Genomic DNA, 17370 nt, shown 5'->3' on the forward strand with positions numbered 1-17370 from the left:
TTGGTCTCAAGGATTCAGGGATTCAGGCAGCTAATAATTAGCATGGAATTCCCACATCAGACAGTTATATTTTGTACACTGAGTACTGATGGACTATCAAAATAAAGATGAGCAGTGCTAACATTTTTCATGTACAGACCTTATTTATTTCTGCCTACCACGGGGTGCCTATCGTGAAGTCTGGCCCATGTTTATTGATCAATAAATTTTACTTCCAAATAAAAATATGATATTTCAGGAATTTTACTTTCAGCAAGCAGTAATACAGTGAGATATTTTGGCCAAAAAGAATTTGGGGAGAATTGATTAGTGTTTGGTGCTGAAAAGGAAAGAATGCATGGAACCATTTGTGTAACTATACCAGTATTTGTTTTACAGTACTTAATTAATTTCTTTTAAAAAGATATATCTACAGTGAATTTTATTACTAGTCATATTAATTACCAAGTGCGTCAATTCCTTATCAAAGTACTGACATAGCTTGAGAAACCTTCATTCTGTACCATGCATAGATTTGAATTTCCAAAACAGAAAATGATTTCAGATTTAGACACTAGGGCCAATGGAGATATTCTCAAAACTGTGGGTCACTGATTTGTCACTGAGCTAGACTTCCTCCAAAGATAAAGTCTCTTCTGAATCAACCAGATAATGTTGTCTTTGGCAAATGAAAAGCAGAGCTGTATTTGTTCTGTTTGGAAGGGCCAAAGCTGGGTGAGTGTCGTTTTGCATCAGGTATTATTTGTGAAATGAACGGCTAGCATAATGTTACTCTTGTAATCACCTGCTATTAGATTAACTCAAATGCTCAGGGATTGGAAGAACAAATAGTAAATGCTTTTCTATCCTTAAATTAAATGTTGTTTCAGAACACTTCTTAAAGAACTTTCCCTGGGCAAGATTATGAATATGTCTTGGGTGCCCTATCATCCATAGTGCATATGGGACTTTTGTCTGCCTTCCACTTTTTCTCAATTCCCTCATTAGCCTACTGAGTCCATGTGGTGCATATGGAGCTGATTTCTTCCTTTTAGTCTCTGGGATTGTCATATGAGCCAAATATGAACAACACGAGTACGTCATCCCTCAACCATAGAGATTTGTTCAGGGATAAGCATGTGGCTCAAGCTGGGTTACTTAGAATGCTTTCTGGAAAAGATCTTTTATTTTTCCATGTAAGACTGAGATCACCTGTGGACGTTTTACGTCCCAGTAAAGCAAAACTAAGAATGAAACCATGAGAAGCCTAGAGAAGAGGGAAATAGAGCCTTGATTGTATTAGAACTATTGTGCTGCACCCACCTTAAGATTAGAGTTACATGATTTAGGAACCCCCTCTTTTTCCCGGATGCTAATTTGAATGAGTTCTGACTGCTGTAACCAAAAGATTCTTGGCAAATACCTCTTTTCAGATTTGTGCCGTAACTACTTTGTGCCTCTTGATGACTCCAAAGTAGTATCTCAGCCTGCCCTCCCAAGTAAGTGACACAACAAACACTCTACCCTATAATCATAGCCATTCTACGTTGTATCTCAGACCTTAAGGTCTTTGCTAGAAACCTGACTTGGTAATTTTGCACAAAGTCTTGTAGATAAACATGTAAAAGGCTTGTTAGTTTTGGGGGAATATTTACATCGTATAAGAGAACTCCATATCCTGAGTACAATACAATGTTTTAGCATGTCAGAAAGATTAAATGAAGTCTGAAACTTGAAGATAAAGTGGAGTTGTGTGCATATTCTTGCGCTTGGGTTAAAAAAACAAAACCAAACCCTGCATTCACATACTTAAAAGTATATTTTGTGCACTTCCTTTGAGCTAGGCACAGTGGAAGGAACTAGGACCCAATAGAGAGTAAGAGGTTTCTGCTCTCATGGAAAAGATTCATTTTGTATCAGGACATTTTGACATGGATCCAATAAAAATACAAATAAATGTGTAATCAAATCTATGATAAGTATTGGTCTTTGGGCATAGGTAATGGGGGGCTGTTGTGTTCAGGGATAACTAAATCCTAGAGGAAGTGATAATGGAGTATACATTTGAAGGTTGAATAGGAGTTAAAGAACTGAAAACATAAGAGTGAGGGTAACTTCTAGGAAAAAGAAAAGTCTTTCCAGAAGGAGAAAACAGCTTTGTAAAAGATTCTCAAGTGGGAAGATACACGATTTCTTTGAAGAAGAGAGAGTGGCAGCAGATGAGACAGAAGATGTAGACAAGGGACCAGATGAAGCCAGGCCTTTCAAGTCATGGTGACAGTTGTTGTCCTTACCTTTCAGGAAATAGTAAGAAAGACATTTAAGGATTTTAGTTCGCAAAGTGACATGATTAGGATTATGTTTTAGAAGTTATCGCTGCAACTTCATGATTGTGAGGTCTGGCTGGTATTAGAATCACCTGGATTACAGGGTTCCTGTCCCATTCCAGTAGAATCAAAGTCTCAGGTGTGTGCCCCTGGATCTGGTCATTTTAAAAGCTCCCTCCAGATGATTCTAACGTAAAGCTAGGCTGGAGAACCACAGATGTAAACCAGGTAGGAGATGTAAGAGCATCTGTGATAGAGGCTCTGCAAGCTGGCTTCTCTGTATGACTCAAGGTTACCGCCACCAAAGCTAAGATTATCATGGACTGCGTTAATAGAAACATAGTTCCTAAATGAGAGAGAGTTTTGTTCCTCTGCCCCCAAATTAGACCTAGCACACCTGAAGAGTTTGTTCAACTCTTGGCATCAGATTTTAAGAGAAAACTAGCCAAACTGAAGCATTCCTAGAAGAGGCAAATGAGGTGGTAAGAGGAATCTGCACTGTCATGAACAGAAATGATCCAATGGCACCAGAGAAGTTGAAATTGTAGTCAAGTAGTTCTTCACAAAGGATGATTTAGGACCTCCCTTTTCAAGGAAGTCCAAGGCTTCTATTGATTCAGAGGGTAAATACGAGGTCCAACTACTTCCCAGTCATAGACATTGGAAACAATGGCAGGAGATGGTGTAGACAAGAATCCGTGTCCTCATGGAGTTGATGTTCTAGTTGAGAATGAAGTTTTCTCACTCACATGATTCTTAAAGTCGGAATTTTAAATTGACCTTTATAGTTAGTGGCTTTAGAATCGGGACGTGTCATAGGGAGATGTATTTCAGTTGTTAATTTTAGAACATTAAAAGTAGAAGTTTCTGAGAAGCTAGGAGGTCAACATCCATGGAAGAATTCTAGCAGAAGTGGCCATTGTAGAATCTAAAGACAGGATTGGAAGATGTAATAGGAAGGAGATTATTGAGTGATCTAGTCTAGTAATCCCTAGAGTCTTTTACAAAACTAAAAAAAAAACACAAATAATACACCTTAAGTGCTTTATTATGCATTATCTCACGAGATTTATAACACTCATCATGCAGATGGGGAAAATGAAACCACATCACACTATCATTTTGGAAGTTAAAAACATGACTTCTACAAATAAAGAGTAAAAAGATGTCAGAAATTTAATTTGACTCATTAATTGATGAGGACATCAGTATGATGGTAAGACTGGGTCCAAGAACATTTGAGGAGCTCTTTGTTTATGAGTGTGTTAATAAAAGAATGTTAGTACAAGATTACTAGCTGGGACACAAAATGGATTAATGTTTCACAGGGCAGTAAACCACATGGGATTATTTTTTTTTCTACTGGAGAAAAATAATTTGTACCTTTCACAGAAAAAAGTCTTTAAAGTAACGTAACTTCACTAAATTCTGGACCTTTATTTAGTAGCAAGTAGTAAATGGAGCAAAGCACATTTCCTTTAGATAATTCTTGAGAGAGCATGTGACAAGCACCACATAAAACACTGAAAGCACATGATTATCTTTTGGCCTTCTTTTCAAGTTTTGGATAATTTTTCTTACCATTAGAACAGGTAAATAACTTTTCAGGATTTTTGAGTTTCAGTGATGAGGCTGGTCACAATCGATCCATCTTTCTCCAAATATCCCCCCTGAAATGAGCCATGTAGCAAGTATTTTGGGGGGAAAGGTACTGGGGACGCACCTTTTGAATCACATCACCATTGTCCAGCCTTTGTATAAGTCGGAGCTTGTTTTTTGCAGCTGCTTTATGTTGGTTTGTTTACCCGATTCCTAAAACATTTGTAAACCTCTCAAAATTAACTTCTCGACCTATTTTGTTTCTGCGAAAGTAGTTTGGCACACTAAACATGATTAATAAGTAGCTAGTGGTTCATTAACTGCTTGCTGCTGTTGGCTCTAAGACAAAGACTCTGGAACCCCAGGTAGACATCTGATTCTTTAGAATTTATTGCAGCTGTTTGCTCAGTAAGTTTTCTTTCTCAGTTTCTGGAGTGTGTGGGGGATGGGGTGGCGGGCGGGGGGAGGGATGGTTGTTGTTAATTGAGGATGTCACAGTTACCAAACAGGGAATTGTAATTGTTAGTGGTTTCCTATTTTTAGAGTGGTAATCTTGAGCTCTTCAGGTTCCAGACCAAGTCCAGTTCTCTGCAAATGGCACTTTGTTCAGCCTCATGTAAGTGACGGCAGATTTGGTCTCACTGTTTTCCTTTCCTGTGAGTTAATCTTGAGGAAAGACTTGAGTGTTAAGTTCAGGGAGTAAATGAAAAGTAGCTATGCGGTGGGCTTAATGTTCCAAGAAGGTATTAGGATACTTGCCTATGTTTAAGGAGATAGGCCCCTATTACGTAAAGGTAAAGTGGCAGAAAACTAGACAAATAGCTTATTTTAAGAGCTCAAACTAGATGTAAGAGCACAGTTTTGCTTTTTGAGTTAAGAGAAAGAGTCCAATATTTGCCCCATTGAGAGAAAACTAAGTTGAAATTTATAGGCATTGTAATAATATTTCATAAATATAATTAATTATATATATATAATTATATATATAAATACATAATTAAATATCATATTTAATGTATCTTATAGGCCACTTTACGTGAGTTATCTCACCAAATTCCTCAACAATTCCACGAGATAGAATCTATCATTGTTTCCATTTTATAGACGAGGAAACTGAGGTCCTTAGGGGTTAAGCAAGCTGGCCAAGATTCACAGTCAGTAAGAGAGACAAAGTTAAGATTAGACCAAGGTGAACTGATTGCAAGCCTATTCCTGGGAAGGTTAGATGGCATTGCCCTTCCCCAATGATGCTGGGATGGAGAAAGCACATAGAAAATTAGCCAAAAGCCCATTTTCCAACCTCAGCTCCAGCATTAACTGTCTTTGCATCTCTGGATGAGTCATCTCATCTGTCTGGGTCTCCATTTCCCTCTACAAAATGAAGGGTAGAAACAATTTGGATTGTATGGTCTCTGGGGTTCCTTCCAACTCTGGAGTCCTTGGATTCTATAATTGCATCCTGACTGTAGAGGTGCACGTGCTCCCCTCCCCACACATATACATACACCGTTTCCCAAAGCAAAAATCTAATCCTGCTGTGAGCACCCATTGCAATTTGATGCTAAATTCAAAACCCCACCAGATCCTGTTATTTACAACAGCCCCTCAGGAACACACGACACTTTCTAAAATCTGGTGAGCCCGTTCTTTAAAATAAGTTGCTAATGGGACGTGATTTTAGGACATAAAATATTAATTAAAAAAAAAAACCTCAAAACAGATGAGGCTTTCTCTATAAATCATCCCTTTCCTACAGTGTTACCTTGACAACTTAGCTTTGACTCTTTATAAATGGGGTTTTCAGTGTAGGAGAAGAGGGGTGTCCTCGTGGTATCTTTCAAGATTTTCTCGTGTTTGATGGTAAGAGGAAACGTCAAAAGTCGATCACAAAATCCAGCAGAATGTACACAGGACATCTTGATGGAATGTCATCCGGAAATAATCACAGGTGCACAGAATTAGGCCATATCCTAATTAAAGGTACGTTATTTTCTCCTTTCTGTTCCCTGTAACCATCACACGTCTCAAGAGCATGGGAAATGTTACATTCCTGGACCAGCACAGTTACAGAGCAGACAGCAACTAAAATGCCTGAAAATAATTGCATTATTTTTAGTTGCAGCAGCCAAGATGCACATACTAGGATGAGGGGAGAACTCTGAAGTACTGAAACAAAATCTAGAAATGCTAAAAATACTGTTCCCCCTCCAGCAATTGAGATTTTGAGCAATGACTGAGGCAAAGGCAGGTAGGGAGATTCAATTAGAATTCGCATCTCTCAGCTGTAAATAGGCTCGTTATCAGGGCTGGCAAGAGCTCAGTGGGCTCACAGGGCTGAGCCCGGGCCTGCCAGGGGAAGAAGTTAAAAATGGGCAGTGCTGAGCAGCAGAAGACTCCTCTCCGGCATCTGGCAGCACAGAGCAGAACCTGGAGAATGGCTGAACGATCCGAATTGGTTCTAGAAGCCCTTTCCCTTGGGGTTGTGAATGTGAGCCCAGCAGACGCCACGGACGCTGTTGCAGGGGAGTGAGTCTGTGCTTGACACATGTGTTTCCCATTGATAGCTGGAGACAGACCAGTAGCTCTGAGTTGGCCTGACAAAGCCTTATTGAAGTACAGACAGAGTACGGTTTCAAAGCCGTCAGAGAAAGAACGGGAATGCTGTTCAGGAAATTCTTCAGGCATGGGCAGGGACTTGGCTGCAATTCTGCAGTTGGAAAATCTGACTGGGGCAGCTTCTGAACACAGGCTGGGCCTGCTCACACTCGGCGGGCTGAGCGGCCGCCTCCTTCAGAGCCTCTCGGCTCGCTCTGGGCTTGTGGGCGATTTTCATCAGGCGCTTTGTGAAGCAGACAAGCGAGGTAGGGCACTGTTAAGTTTTTACATTTCCACGCTTCTTTTCACTTTCTCAGCCTGCTGTTTGTTTGCAAGTACTGGGAGTTTTTGGCCGGTGTGCGTGTGTGTTGCAAGTTAGAACTCCATCCCTTCAAACGTTCGGTGTGGACTTGTAATCATTTTTTTTTCCTCCCCCATACCCTCTTCAAGTTCTGATTTCCAGCAGGACTGAGACACTTTTGAAAGTTGGGATTTAGCTAGCAACACAAACGGGAAAAGAAAAGTTTGCGAATCCTTGGGCGGTCACCCTGTTCCCACCTTCTGTAACTTATCTGCGTGGAAGGACGGTTCGTTGGCACGAAAGATCATTTGAGATGAAACTGTCTGTGTTCTTTGTTTCATGAGAGCTTTGAGAGGGGTGTTTTTAGCAGAAAATAGCTTTCATTTTAGCAAGGAATCAGAATTGGAAGTTTCTATTTTGGATTACATTTTCAGAGTGTGGGAGCAGATATGTGTGTATGAGTTCTTGGCATCTCTTATTCTACGGGATTTGGGCTGTCATTAAGGAGCCCACTGATAGGTTTGCCTAGAAATATGCTGGATCAACATTTGTAATTCTGTTTCTATAATAGTTTTCAACTATCCTGAATTGAAAAGTTAGTGGCAGTTTTACTCTCAAAAACTACTTCTGTATTTTGGAAATAGAGACAACTAAAGGGAAACAGAAAACAGTAGTTTCTTCATAATCATTGCTATAAGACACATAGGATGGGGTGAATTTTAGCTCCTTAATTGATTTTATTTTGCACTTTACTGGAAAGAGTGCTTTAAAAAAGACCCAACTTTTTAAATAATCCTTCCTCATATGTATCAGCTATAATGCAGTACAGGTTTTTATACCCCACCCCGGGAAAGCTCTACCTTATTCTGTGCTTAGCATTTGGAAAATACACTGTGTAATTGCACTTAAGAAACTCGTTCAGCTCAGGAAGGGCTGGGCAAAATCTCACTCCAGCTTTGTGATTACTGGCAGAGCAATTGGTGACAGCTCTTGTGCTCTCCAAAGGGTCTTGGCCAAGAGTCAAGCTGGAGAAAGAGTTGAATGAATGGATTCAGGTGCGTGTTTACTTTAGTTTTAAAATCTCTCAGTGAGGAGCTAACAGTCCAGATTGATGGGTGAATGAGGGATACAGGGCTGGAGCTCTTCATCTTCTGTGTAAGACGTCTGTGCAGGCCAACCTCTGTCCTCTCGGTGGAAAGTCCGCACTCTCAGCCCTCATTTTCTCCACAGTTGTGCACTTGGAGGAAGGAATTGGGAAATGGGGGCCAGCAGGGGTGCTTACTCGAAGAGTGGAATGCAAACATTTTTTTCATCAGTCTTATCTCTGTGTTATGTTGGGTGGCGAGGGTTTGGGACGCACAGGATGTGGGACAGAAACAAATGTGCATTTGGAAGTCAGCATAGACAGTGACTACATTGGTGTTTTTCCTAAGTGCCTACTGGGTGAGCAGAATGCCAGGACACGTTAGGAACCGACATGAGCCATAGCCAAGCCCACTGCCAGTGAAAAAGGAGACTCAAGTGAGCTCTAATGTCATACTTGTCTAAATTTAGCCTGTGTCAAGCACTGAGCAGAGCAGGCGTGAAATGGCAGCTCCGGGTTACAGAATTTTGAACGGTAGCGCCTAAAACTTGGAAGAAACTTTATAGTTTCCCTTTTTTGGAAGTATAGGAGGGGTGAATCAAGCTCCCTTGACATTTGAAAAGAAAAAGAAGGGGTGGGAGGGTAGAGGAGAAGGAATCAGGGCAGAGGTGCAGGCAACAGGGTAGAGGAGTGGCCACTCCACACAGGGGGCAGCGAGGGCAGAGGGAGGAGACGGTGACCAGGAATGAAGCCTGCGGACTAGAAACAGCACAAACCAGCAGGCACCAATTCATTCGCTTGAAGTGCGTGGATAAACCACGGTCTCGGGAAGAATCGTTTTACCCTGTAACACGCTGGGAGACCCTGTGGCCAGTCTACCCCGCTGTGCCTTCTGGAAGCAATCAGAAAGCACATTTTGTAAGAACGGCAACACCCAGGGGTTCAGATTTCCCAAGCAGCGAGGGAGCAGGCTCTTAAGGCTTTATTTTTAACCCCTCTTTCTTCCATCCAGAGGTATTCCCACTGGGGGTATTGAGTGAATGGACCAGGTGCAGATGGGTGAGTGATTGTGGTGACCAGTTGGCTCTAGGCCCTGCCCATGGACACTTTGTCGTAAAGACAAAGTTTTTCAGAGGAAGATAAAAGGATACATAGACTTTATTTTGATGAATGAAATTATTTAAATTATTTTTAATTAAAAAAACATCTCTAAGGTTATACCTGTACCATTTATTGGTGAAAGTGTTTAATTCTACTTTCATAAGGTTAGGAGGTTCATAGAATCTTGGATTTGGCCATCCAGAAGAGACCTGGGCCATCCTGTAGTGCAGAATTTCTTGAGTATGAGTAATATGGAAACCCCTTTCATAACAGGGTGTTTGTGGGGGAAATCAATGCCCTCATTATCGACTTAATTATTTTATTGTACTGTCACATATGTACAAACCGAAAATACCCACCTAGATACTACCTCTCTGTTTTAATCATTCTTGAATAAACATAGTCCTAAAACAAAATTTTGCATTAAATACAGAGAAATATATCTCATAACATTCAGATTATGAATTTTGGTTTCTTATGTAGAAGATGCATTATTGGAATTTTTTAAAAAAAATTGTTAATGTTTGTTTATTTATTTATTTATTTTGAGACAGAGAGAGAGCATGAACGGGGGAGGGTCGGAGAGAGGGAGACACAGAATCTGAAATAGGTTCCAATAGGTTCCAGGCTCTGAACTGTCAGCACAGAGCCCGACGTGGGGCTCGAACTCACGGACCGCGAGATCACGACCTGAGCCGAAGTCGGATGCTTAACCGATTGAGCCACCCAGGCGCCCCATGGAATTTAATAAGGTTTACACCATGAATATGGGACTAACACGTACCCAGAGATTACTTTGATCCCAGCACACTTACATTCCTATATCCTGGACAGACACTTGATTCTTCAACAGCTGTTTTCTCTTCCCATCTACCTTCACTCTGTTCTTTTATTTGCACCTTGAAGGAATATGCCATTTTATGTTGTGTCACATTCTTCTCCTTTCTCTCTTCATAAAAATTAGAATGGAGTTATTTGTCACCCACACGATCACATGGTTAATACAAATACAGACACCAAAGCTGTGTGGTAGTAGGCATTAGTTGTGAATCTGACCTATATTTTCTAGGACAAAATTTACACCAAATAATCACATCAAAAAAAAAAAAAGAAAGAAAAACACAAGAACAGATTTGGTGAAGAACTCTCAGGTCTCAGGGAAGATTTGAGGATCTCTCATGGGGTCTCCACGTTAAGAGATGCTGGTCCTGGCTGGTTTTGGTTCCGTGGAAGAACCTTGTCAGGAATCTGGGGAAGGATGGTTCTGGAACTGGAAACACCCTCTCCATATTTCTACTGTAGCCCAGCTACTTTGACTTGTTTTCTGTATTGGGGTTTTGCAGGAGATTTCATCTGAAAAGGGAGTTCTAAGGCAGTACCTGTGAAACTTGTGTTTGGCTACAGTAATAGAAACTCTGCTCACAGAAGTCTGAAGGTATAAGGTGTTGCTTTTGGTGTGGACAGGTATAGGTCATGCTTGGACAGTCCAGGGCTAGTGCGACAACTGAGCACTGTCCCCAGTGAACACAGCTTCCTTTCTGCTTCCCCATCTTCTGCCCTTTAGCTGACCTTCCTGTGCTCATGTCCGTGCATCGTGTCTAAGTCAGGGCACAGGTGGCAGGGCATGAAGGGGAAAACACCTCTCCTCATGAGACTTTGTCCCTTTCATCAGGAAGGGATCCTGTCCCATGTAGACTTCCCCTTGCATCTCAGAATACACACCCAGAACTGGATTGTGTACCCACTGGTCCCATGCGATGATACTACCATACTGGGTTACAGCCAACCATGCTTCACCCTCTGGGTATGGAGTAGGAACCCACAAATTCAGATCGAGATTTCTGCCAGATGATGAGCCTATCAGAGCCTATCTATTATCAGTGAACACCAGGGAGGATGCCTGTAGGACAGGCATGGACAGTTGGGGCCACAAATGCTTAAAAACAAAAAACAAAACAAGAACAGCAACAACAACAACAACAAAATCAAACAAACAAATACATTTGAAAAACACTGCCTAAATAATCTATTCCTTCCACTTTATGGAAGCAGACACTGAGATCCGGAAAGTGAACACTGAGATCAAAAGACTGTCTAAGGGACACAGGCAGTCTGCGACAATGGCAATGCTTCTTGTTTCTTGACTATGAGTCTGGTGTGGACTACATGTTATATGCATCGCCTCAGTAATGATAACCTAGTGATACTTTGGAAGGCAAGCCTCAAAAGCAAAACAAAACCAAAAAAAAAACAAAACAAAACAAAAGAGAAACATACTGGAATCTTAGTATTGGAAGTTTCCTCAGAAATCACCAGCCTCCATGGTTTCTCAAAACCTCCTGAATCAGAATTTCAGAGATTAGAGTTGGAGAGTCTCTATATTTTTAAAAGCTCTCTGAGTGATTCTTTTGAAGCCAGCCAGACACTGCACAGAACTGGGTTTGTTTAAGATGTGGTTAAATCAGTATCCACTGCAGGGATGCCATTTATAGCATTGCTGACAGATATCAGCCACATGGGTTGGCAGTGCCTTCAATGATGGAGAACCTCTCTACTCTGCAAGGCAGCTGGGGTGTCATTTCTCACCTCAGGTCTCCTCAAATTGAGCCAATGTTCATGTCTGTGCTTTGTAACCAATGCCCTTTGTCATGTACTCTGGAGCCACAGTTGAGATGGGTGATGGTACTTGGTGCAGAAGTGAGGTGGAGAAAGGGAGTAAAGATAGAAGTGGTCAGAAATCTTGGGATAGGTCCTGACTTCACTAATTGCTGGATCTCAGTTTTCCCACCTGTACAGTGGAATCCAATGCCACTAGAGTGTTTTCTGTTTCTCATAATCTATCGTTTTTGGAATTCTAAAGCTCTCCCATTATTTTATGAAGGTCCAAGTCTTCCTTTCCCAAGGATGAGCATCTTGAATTATTTCATATGTCCCTCCTCTTTTCCTGTGCTATTCTCCTTACCTTTCTTGAACACATTCTACTTAAACTCCTCTTGACAAAAATATGATTCCCTGAAGTCAGTTCCAGTCATCTGCCAGGTGCATATTCCATGAACAGAACACCAAACGTCTATTAACCTAAGGGGAAGAGAGTGATTTTATGGGAGAAGTGGCACAGTAAGAAGGAAGAGTAGGAGGTGAGATGATCTTATAACAGAAGGAGATACACACACACACACACACACACACACACACACACACACACATTTAATATTGACTAAGACAGCATGAGACAGACTGGCAAAGAATGAAATAGGCAAACCAAGATAAAAAGAAGTATGGGCACAATCAGCAGAGGAAAGAATATTTTACCCTGAGTTATCCAAGTTACTTTTTCTGCGTTGCCTGAATTTCTCTCCAGATTCCACTGTGCTTTTTCACCTTTGCTGCCACACAAAGAAGTGATTGTCTTCATTATTATTTCAAATTCCAATTGCCAAGTGTGAACCACTTTATATAAAGAAGCCTTGTAATCTGTGGCCCCTGGCCTGCTGTCAGAGAGGTTTGTAGGACTTGGGGAGGAAGGTGTCACCACGGTTCACTAAGTGTATAAATCCTGTGAGATTGGCTTGCTTGAAAACCTTTGCTGGTGGCTGTCCTAACGGAGCTCCGGGTGTGCAGGTGAATGTGGAGCTAAGGCTTTATTCTTCTTTGTAACTGATAATGCAGTGGCACCTATTAACACAAGCACAGTTTCCTGATAAAAAAACTATATTGCCAGGAATTAGAAACTCCCTCCTTGTTCAGCCCACTTTCCTTTGTGAGGTGATAGGATCAGACTCTCTCATGAGCACCCTGAATTCTAAATAACATATTTCTGAACTCTTGGAAACCCTGCAGTTAGTTACCAGCTGGGGTTGAAGTATTTAGCCACGGAAACTGTACTTCTTGAGCTCAGTGAATAAATATCAGCTGTTAGCTCCTTCGTCCAAGCAAACATTAGACACCACCCTGTTGTCCTAACCCTGGTTAGGGTTGTGGTAGTGGGAGTGGCACATTCCATGAAAGAAGACTACTTAGAACCTAGGAATAGCGGACAGGCAGAGTCACACTGTGTTCCTTTCCTTCCTGTTCTTACCTGTGGTTGTCCGCCATCATCTCTCTTGTCCTATACTCGTTCCAGCTCGCTCGCTCTCTCTTTAAATTTCATTCCATTTTCCTGTTGCCAGTTCTTCTCTCTATTAAGAATGTTTCTTAATATCCTTAAGTAATGACCACATAATGACACACATTAACTCCCAAAGTTGGCCCTGATCTTCAAAGGCTTGTGGCATCACTTCTGTTGTAGGCAAAACTACACCTAGTATTCGCTAGGCCAAGGATGCGAACAGCAGATCACAGTCTAAAGGCTGGCCTAAAGGCACATTTTGGATCACCAAGTGTTTTTTTCTTAACTAATTACAAAGGATTTAGACATTCTGAGATATTATCTATAAATCTAGATAATCTAGAAAGAGGTAAAGAAGGGTGTCACTAGTCTGGTCTCCCACAGCATGGCAGGTAGTAGGATCTGAGTTGTTTCCATTACTTTGAGAGGGTTATGTGTCCACTTTATTCACTAACCCCACCCTCCTGATCTATAGGTGTTTTCAATAGTAATATTTCAGTAGGGTTTCTTTTCTGAACCTCAGAACATAGAAAATGATTTGAGGGACACCTAGGTGGCTCAGTTGGTTAAGTGTCTGACTCTTGATTTCAGCTCACAGTCATGAGATCAAGCCTTGCATTGGCCTCTGTGCTGGGTGTGGAACCTGCTTAAGATATGTTCTCTGTCTCTCCCTCCCCCTACCTCTCCCCCACTCTCCTTCTCCCTTTCCCTCTCCCTGCCCCTCCCCTGCTCTGGTGCTCTTGCTCTCTCTCTCTCTCTCTCTCAAAAAAAAAAAAAAAGATTTGAATCACCTTTCTTTTATAGTTCTTTTAAGGGTGGTACGTAAAGTACCATTGTAGATGCATAGGAAATAAATGAAAGCATTATGACCTGACTCTCTTAGAGGGCACTGTCGAGTAGGTCATGGGTAGGTATCTACTGAGCAAAAATGCAGTAGGACAGCATGCCTAGTGCACAGGTTTTGAAGTCAGATATTCCTGGGAGTAATCACATCCTAGTATTGTACATGGAATTAAAAATTTTATTGTGCTAGGAATCAGAACAGTCACTGCCTCTAGGGATGGGGATTAATTAGGAAGGGGCATAAGGGAACTTTCTAGGGTTCTGGAAACATTCCCTGCCTTGATCAGATATTGTTTACACAGATGTACAGATTTGTAAAACTTGAGCTGAATACTTAATATTTGTGTTTTTCACTGGAAGTAAATTATAGCTTAATAGACATACATGCATACATATATGGAGGCATGCCAGGTACTTATCCAAGTACGTAATAACTTCACTATTATTGTTAGCGTGTTTGTTTCTGGATGCCTTGATTTAAAACAAAACAAAAAAATGTAAATACTTCCTTACATACATACATACAAATAACATGACTAAAAATGAGGTAAATAGCATTTCCTTTCAGACCACAGATTTCATTGCAAATATTTGAGAGCACAGCAAAAGATCATTACCAAACACAATTGTCAAGGGAAAATCTGGATCAATTCTAATTTTATGGAACTATTGAATCACTATTAAAAGATGCGCCTAATTTGTCGTAGCTGTTTTTCATGATGCTGTAAAAGTTTGTGGGTTCCAGAGACACATCAAAGATGGCTTGTTACCTGGGAAAGATGCCTGTACTTAAGGAACATGTACCCCAGCAACTCCTGTTGCTGTAGTATTTGTAGTATCGATGAATTGTCTTACAGTTCATATCCATGTTGAGAAATTCATGCTCAAACTGTCACAAAAACATGTTTTTCATTAGTCATCATGCTGCTCTGACCAAGTAGACACTTCTATGTGGGATCATTTAACATGAGTTAGGAGGATTGGTTTTTCAGCCAGACAATCTAAATTCAAATTCTTGCTTTGACACTCCAACTGTGTTTGGGTCGATGACTTAACCTCTCTGTTTCTCAGTTGCCTCAGCTGTAAAGTGGGGATAATAATAGTGCCTTCCTCATAATTACATGACTGTGAGAATTATATAGGTTCAGTATAGCATCTAGAACAGTGTCTGGCACATGGTAACCATTAAACAAGCATTTGTCATCAGATTTGCATGCTTTCTTTGGGCTAGCAAACCAATAGGTTTCTTGTGATTTGCCGTTGGGTTTTGTTCTGAAGGTGTGCCCGTGGTGGTTGATGAAAGTGATGTCAAACAGCTGAAAAGACCAAAGCCCGGATTTGTGGGAAGCCTGTGGTTCTCTGGCCCACTTTGGCCTTATTTCTGACTTATTCTCTGGACTCCCTGAACCTGGTTTTCTCCTGTTTAATAATGATTTCAACTTTATATTGCTTGTGTCCCCTTCCAGCTTGCATCTCATTGTCCGGTCTTAAGTATTTGAGTCATGTTCATTATTATTACATGGCTTGATCCCCAAGTCACAGAAGAGTTCTAGACGCTCAACTGGGATCCTCATTACTGATTCTGGTTGGAGTCATCACAGGGATTTAAGAAACATTGGTCTTGTATGACACAGCTGGTTTGCTGCAAAGGACTGTCACTCCTGTTAAGAAAGGTGGCCATGGGGGTGCCTGGGTTGCTCAGTAGATTAAGCATCCAACTTCAGCTCAGGTTATATCTTGTGGTTTGTGAGTTCAGGCCCTGCATCTGCCTCTATGCTGTCAGCACGGAGCCTGCTTTGGATCCTCTGTCTCCCTCTCTTCTGCCCCTCCCTCACTGTTCACATAAACATTAAAAAGTCACATTCTTTAAAAACAAAATCTGACCATAGGTGAGGCTCTGATGGGTAGATGCATGCCAAGTGCACATGTGAAAATGATACGATGAAAATTGTGGTCAGGTGTTTGAAATTATCTTTCCTCTTTAAGGGTGTTCAGTTTACATGTTCTCTTTTAGTCATCACTTTGGAGCATCAAGAACCACGTTACAATGATGTCCACGTTTTATGCACAGCCAAAGCTTCAGTGGCTCTCCAGATTCCTTCAAGTCTCTTAAGATAGTACCTTCTCCATGAGTTTAACCCTTCCCATGCTTTTAAGAATCGAACCTGCTCTGATTCCCCCAACCCCCATACTTCTGATCCCCCTTTTCCTGTCTTTTGATCAGGGGGAGTCCTTTACCCCTAGTACTTGTCCCCTGTAACATAAGTGTAATATACTTTGGTTTCATATTTGTTATCTGTCTCCCCCTTCACTGCCTCTCACCACTGCCGTGAGGTTAGGCATCTGTGTTTCAGCTCACTGATGTATTCCAAATGCCCTGAACAGTAGCTTGGGAGGATCTGAAGGAAAACACAGACTTGTCAGGCGGTGGCCATTCATACGCCATTTTAAGCACATGCGGCACTAAGTACACAAGGATAGTAATTCTAAACACCTCATGTTACATTCAGGGAAAGGCAAGTCTTTGCCACATTCCATATGCGGTGGAAAGAACACTGGGCCTCACTCTGAGTCCAGACCCTAACCAGCATACTAATTAGAGCTGTCCTTGAGGACTTTCCTTCACTCTGTAGTACCTCAGAATCTTAATTTATGAAATGATTTTAATAATATTCACCTTCCAGGGTATTGCCAAGAATGTATTAGCTCATATATCTAATGGTCCCTAGTACAAATATGTGTGTGTGTTTCAAAAATATATTTCCATTTAAAACTACCTCAGCTGGCACTTCATACTTCTAACTCTCAGAGATGGTGAGAAATAATGGTCGCAATTATACTGAAATATCTTCCAGTTGATCAGAAATAAACCTTTTGAATGTAAGTATAAGGCATATTATACATTGGAAGAGAACTTTGGTAATATCTATAAGAAACACTGTCCCCTCCCCCCACCCCCCACACATACGCAGCTTGACCTAGCAATTCAATTTCTCAGGACTTCTCTGAGGCACATTTGGGCATAGATGAAACATGCATGCTACGTTACTGGGGCTTTAAATAACATTCATGTACAGGAGACTTGAATATTTAATCTCTAAGCCCAGTCTTTCCCCTGAATTCCAGACTCCTTTCAAAGTGCCTTTGGGACTCCACCCCCATGGAATCAACTTGACCTCTCTCTCTCCCCTCTGTACACTCCATCCACCACCTGCCGGCGAGCCCACTATTCTCCTAGTGTTCCCCATCATGACGAATGGTACCATCCTTCACCCGGCTGTTCACACCAGACCCTTGGCATTCCCCAGCTCCTCTCCTTCTCTTACCCTCACCCTGTGTCTCTGGCAGCAGAGAATGCTGTTAGCTCTACTTTCCAAAAATACAGTCGTACCTCACCAACTTCTCTCTCACCGCTGCTCCAGTGTGGTCTATT

General features: G+C 41.4%; 1 protein-coding gene across 4 annotated transcripts in view; it reads left to right on the forward strand.

Moving 5' to 3' along the window:
- SGCD (sarcoglycan delta) overlaps positions 1–17370 on the forward strand; it is a 949146-nt gene that overhangs the window by 553655 nt on the left and 378121 nt on the right. Inside the window, exon 1 of one of the 4 annotated variants that reach the window (XM_058721221.1) lies at positions 6316–6766. The exons of 2 other annotated variants lie outside the window; for them this stretch is intronic. The gene's annotated coding sequence lies outside the window, so the exon portion shown is untranslated. Of the gene's footprint in view, positions 1–6315; positions 6767–17370 lie in introns of those variants that run through there. One more of the 4 variants, XM_058721196.1, reaches the window with a different exon arrangement.

This window comes from Neofelis nebulosa, chromosome 1 (assembly GCF_028018385.1).
Source record: "Neofelis nebulosa isolate mNeoNeb1 chromosome 1, mNeoNeb1.pri, whole genome shotgun sequence".
NCBI lineage: Eukaryota > Metazoa > Chordata > Mammalia > Carnivora > Felidae > Neofelis > Neofelis nebulosa.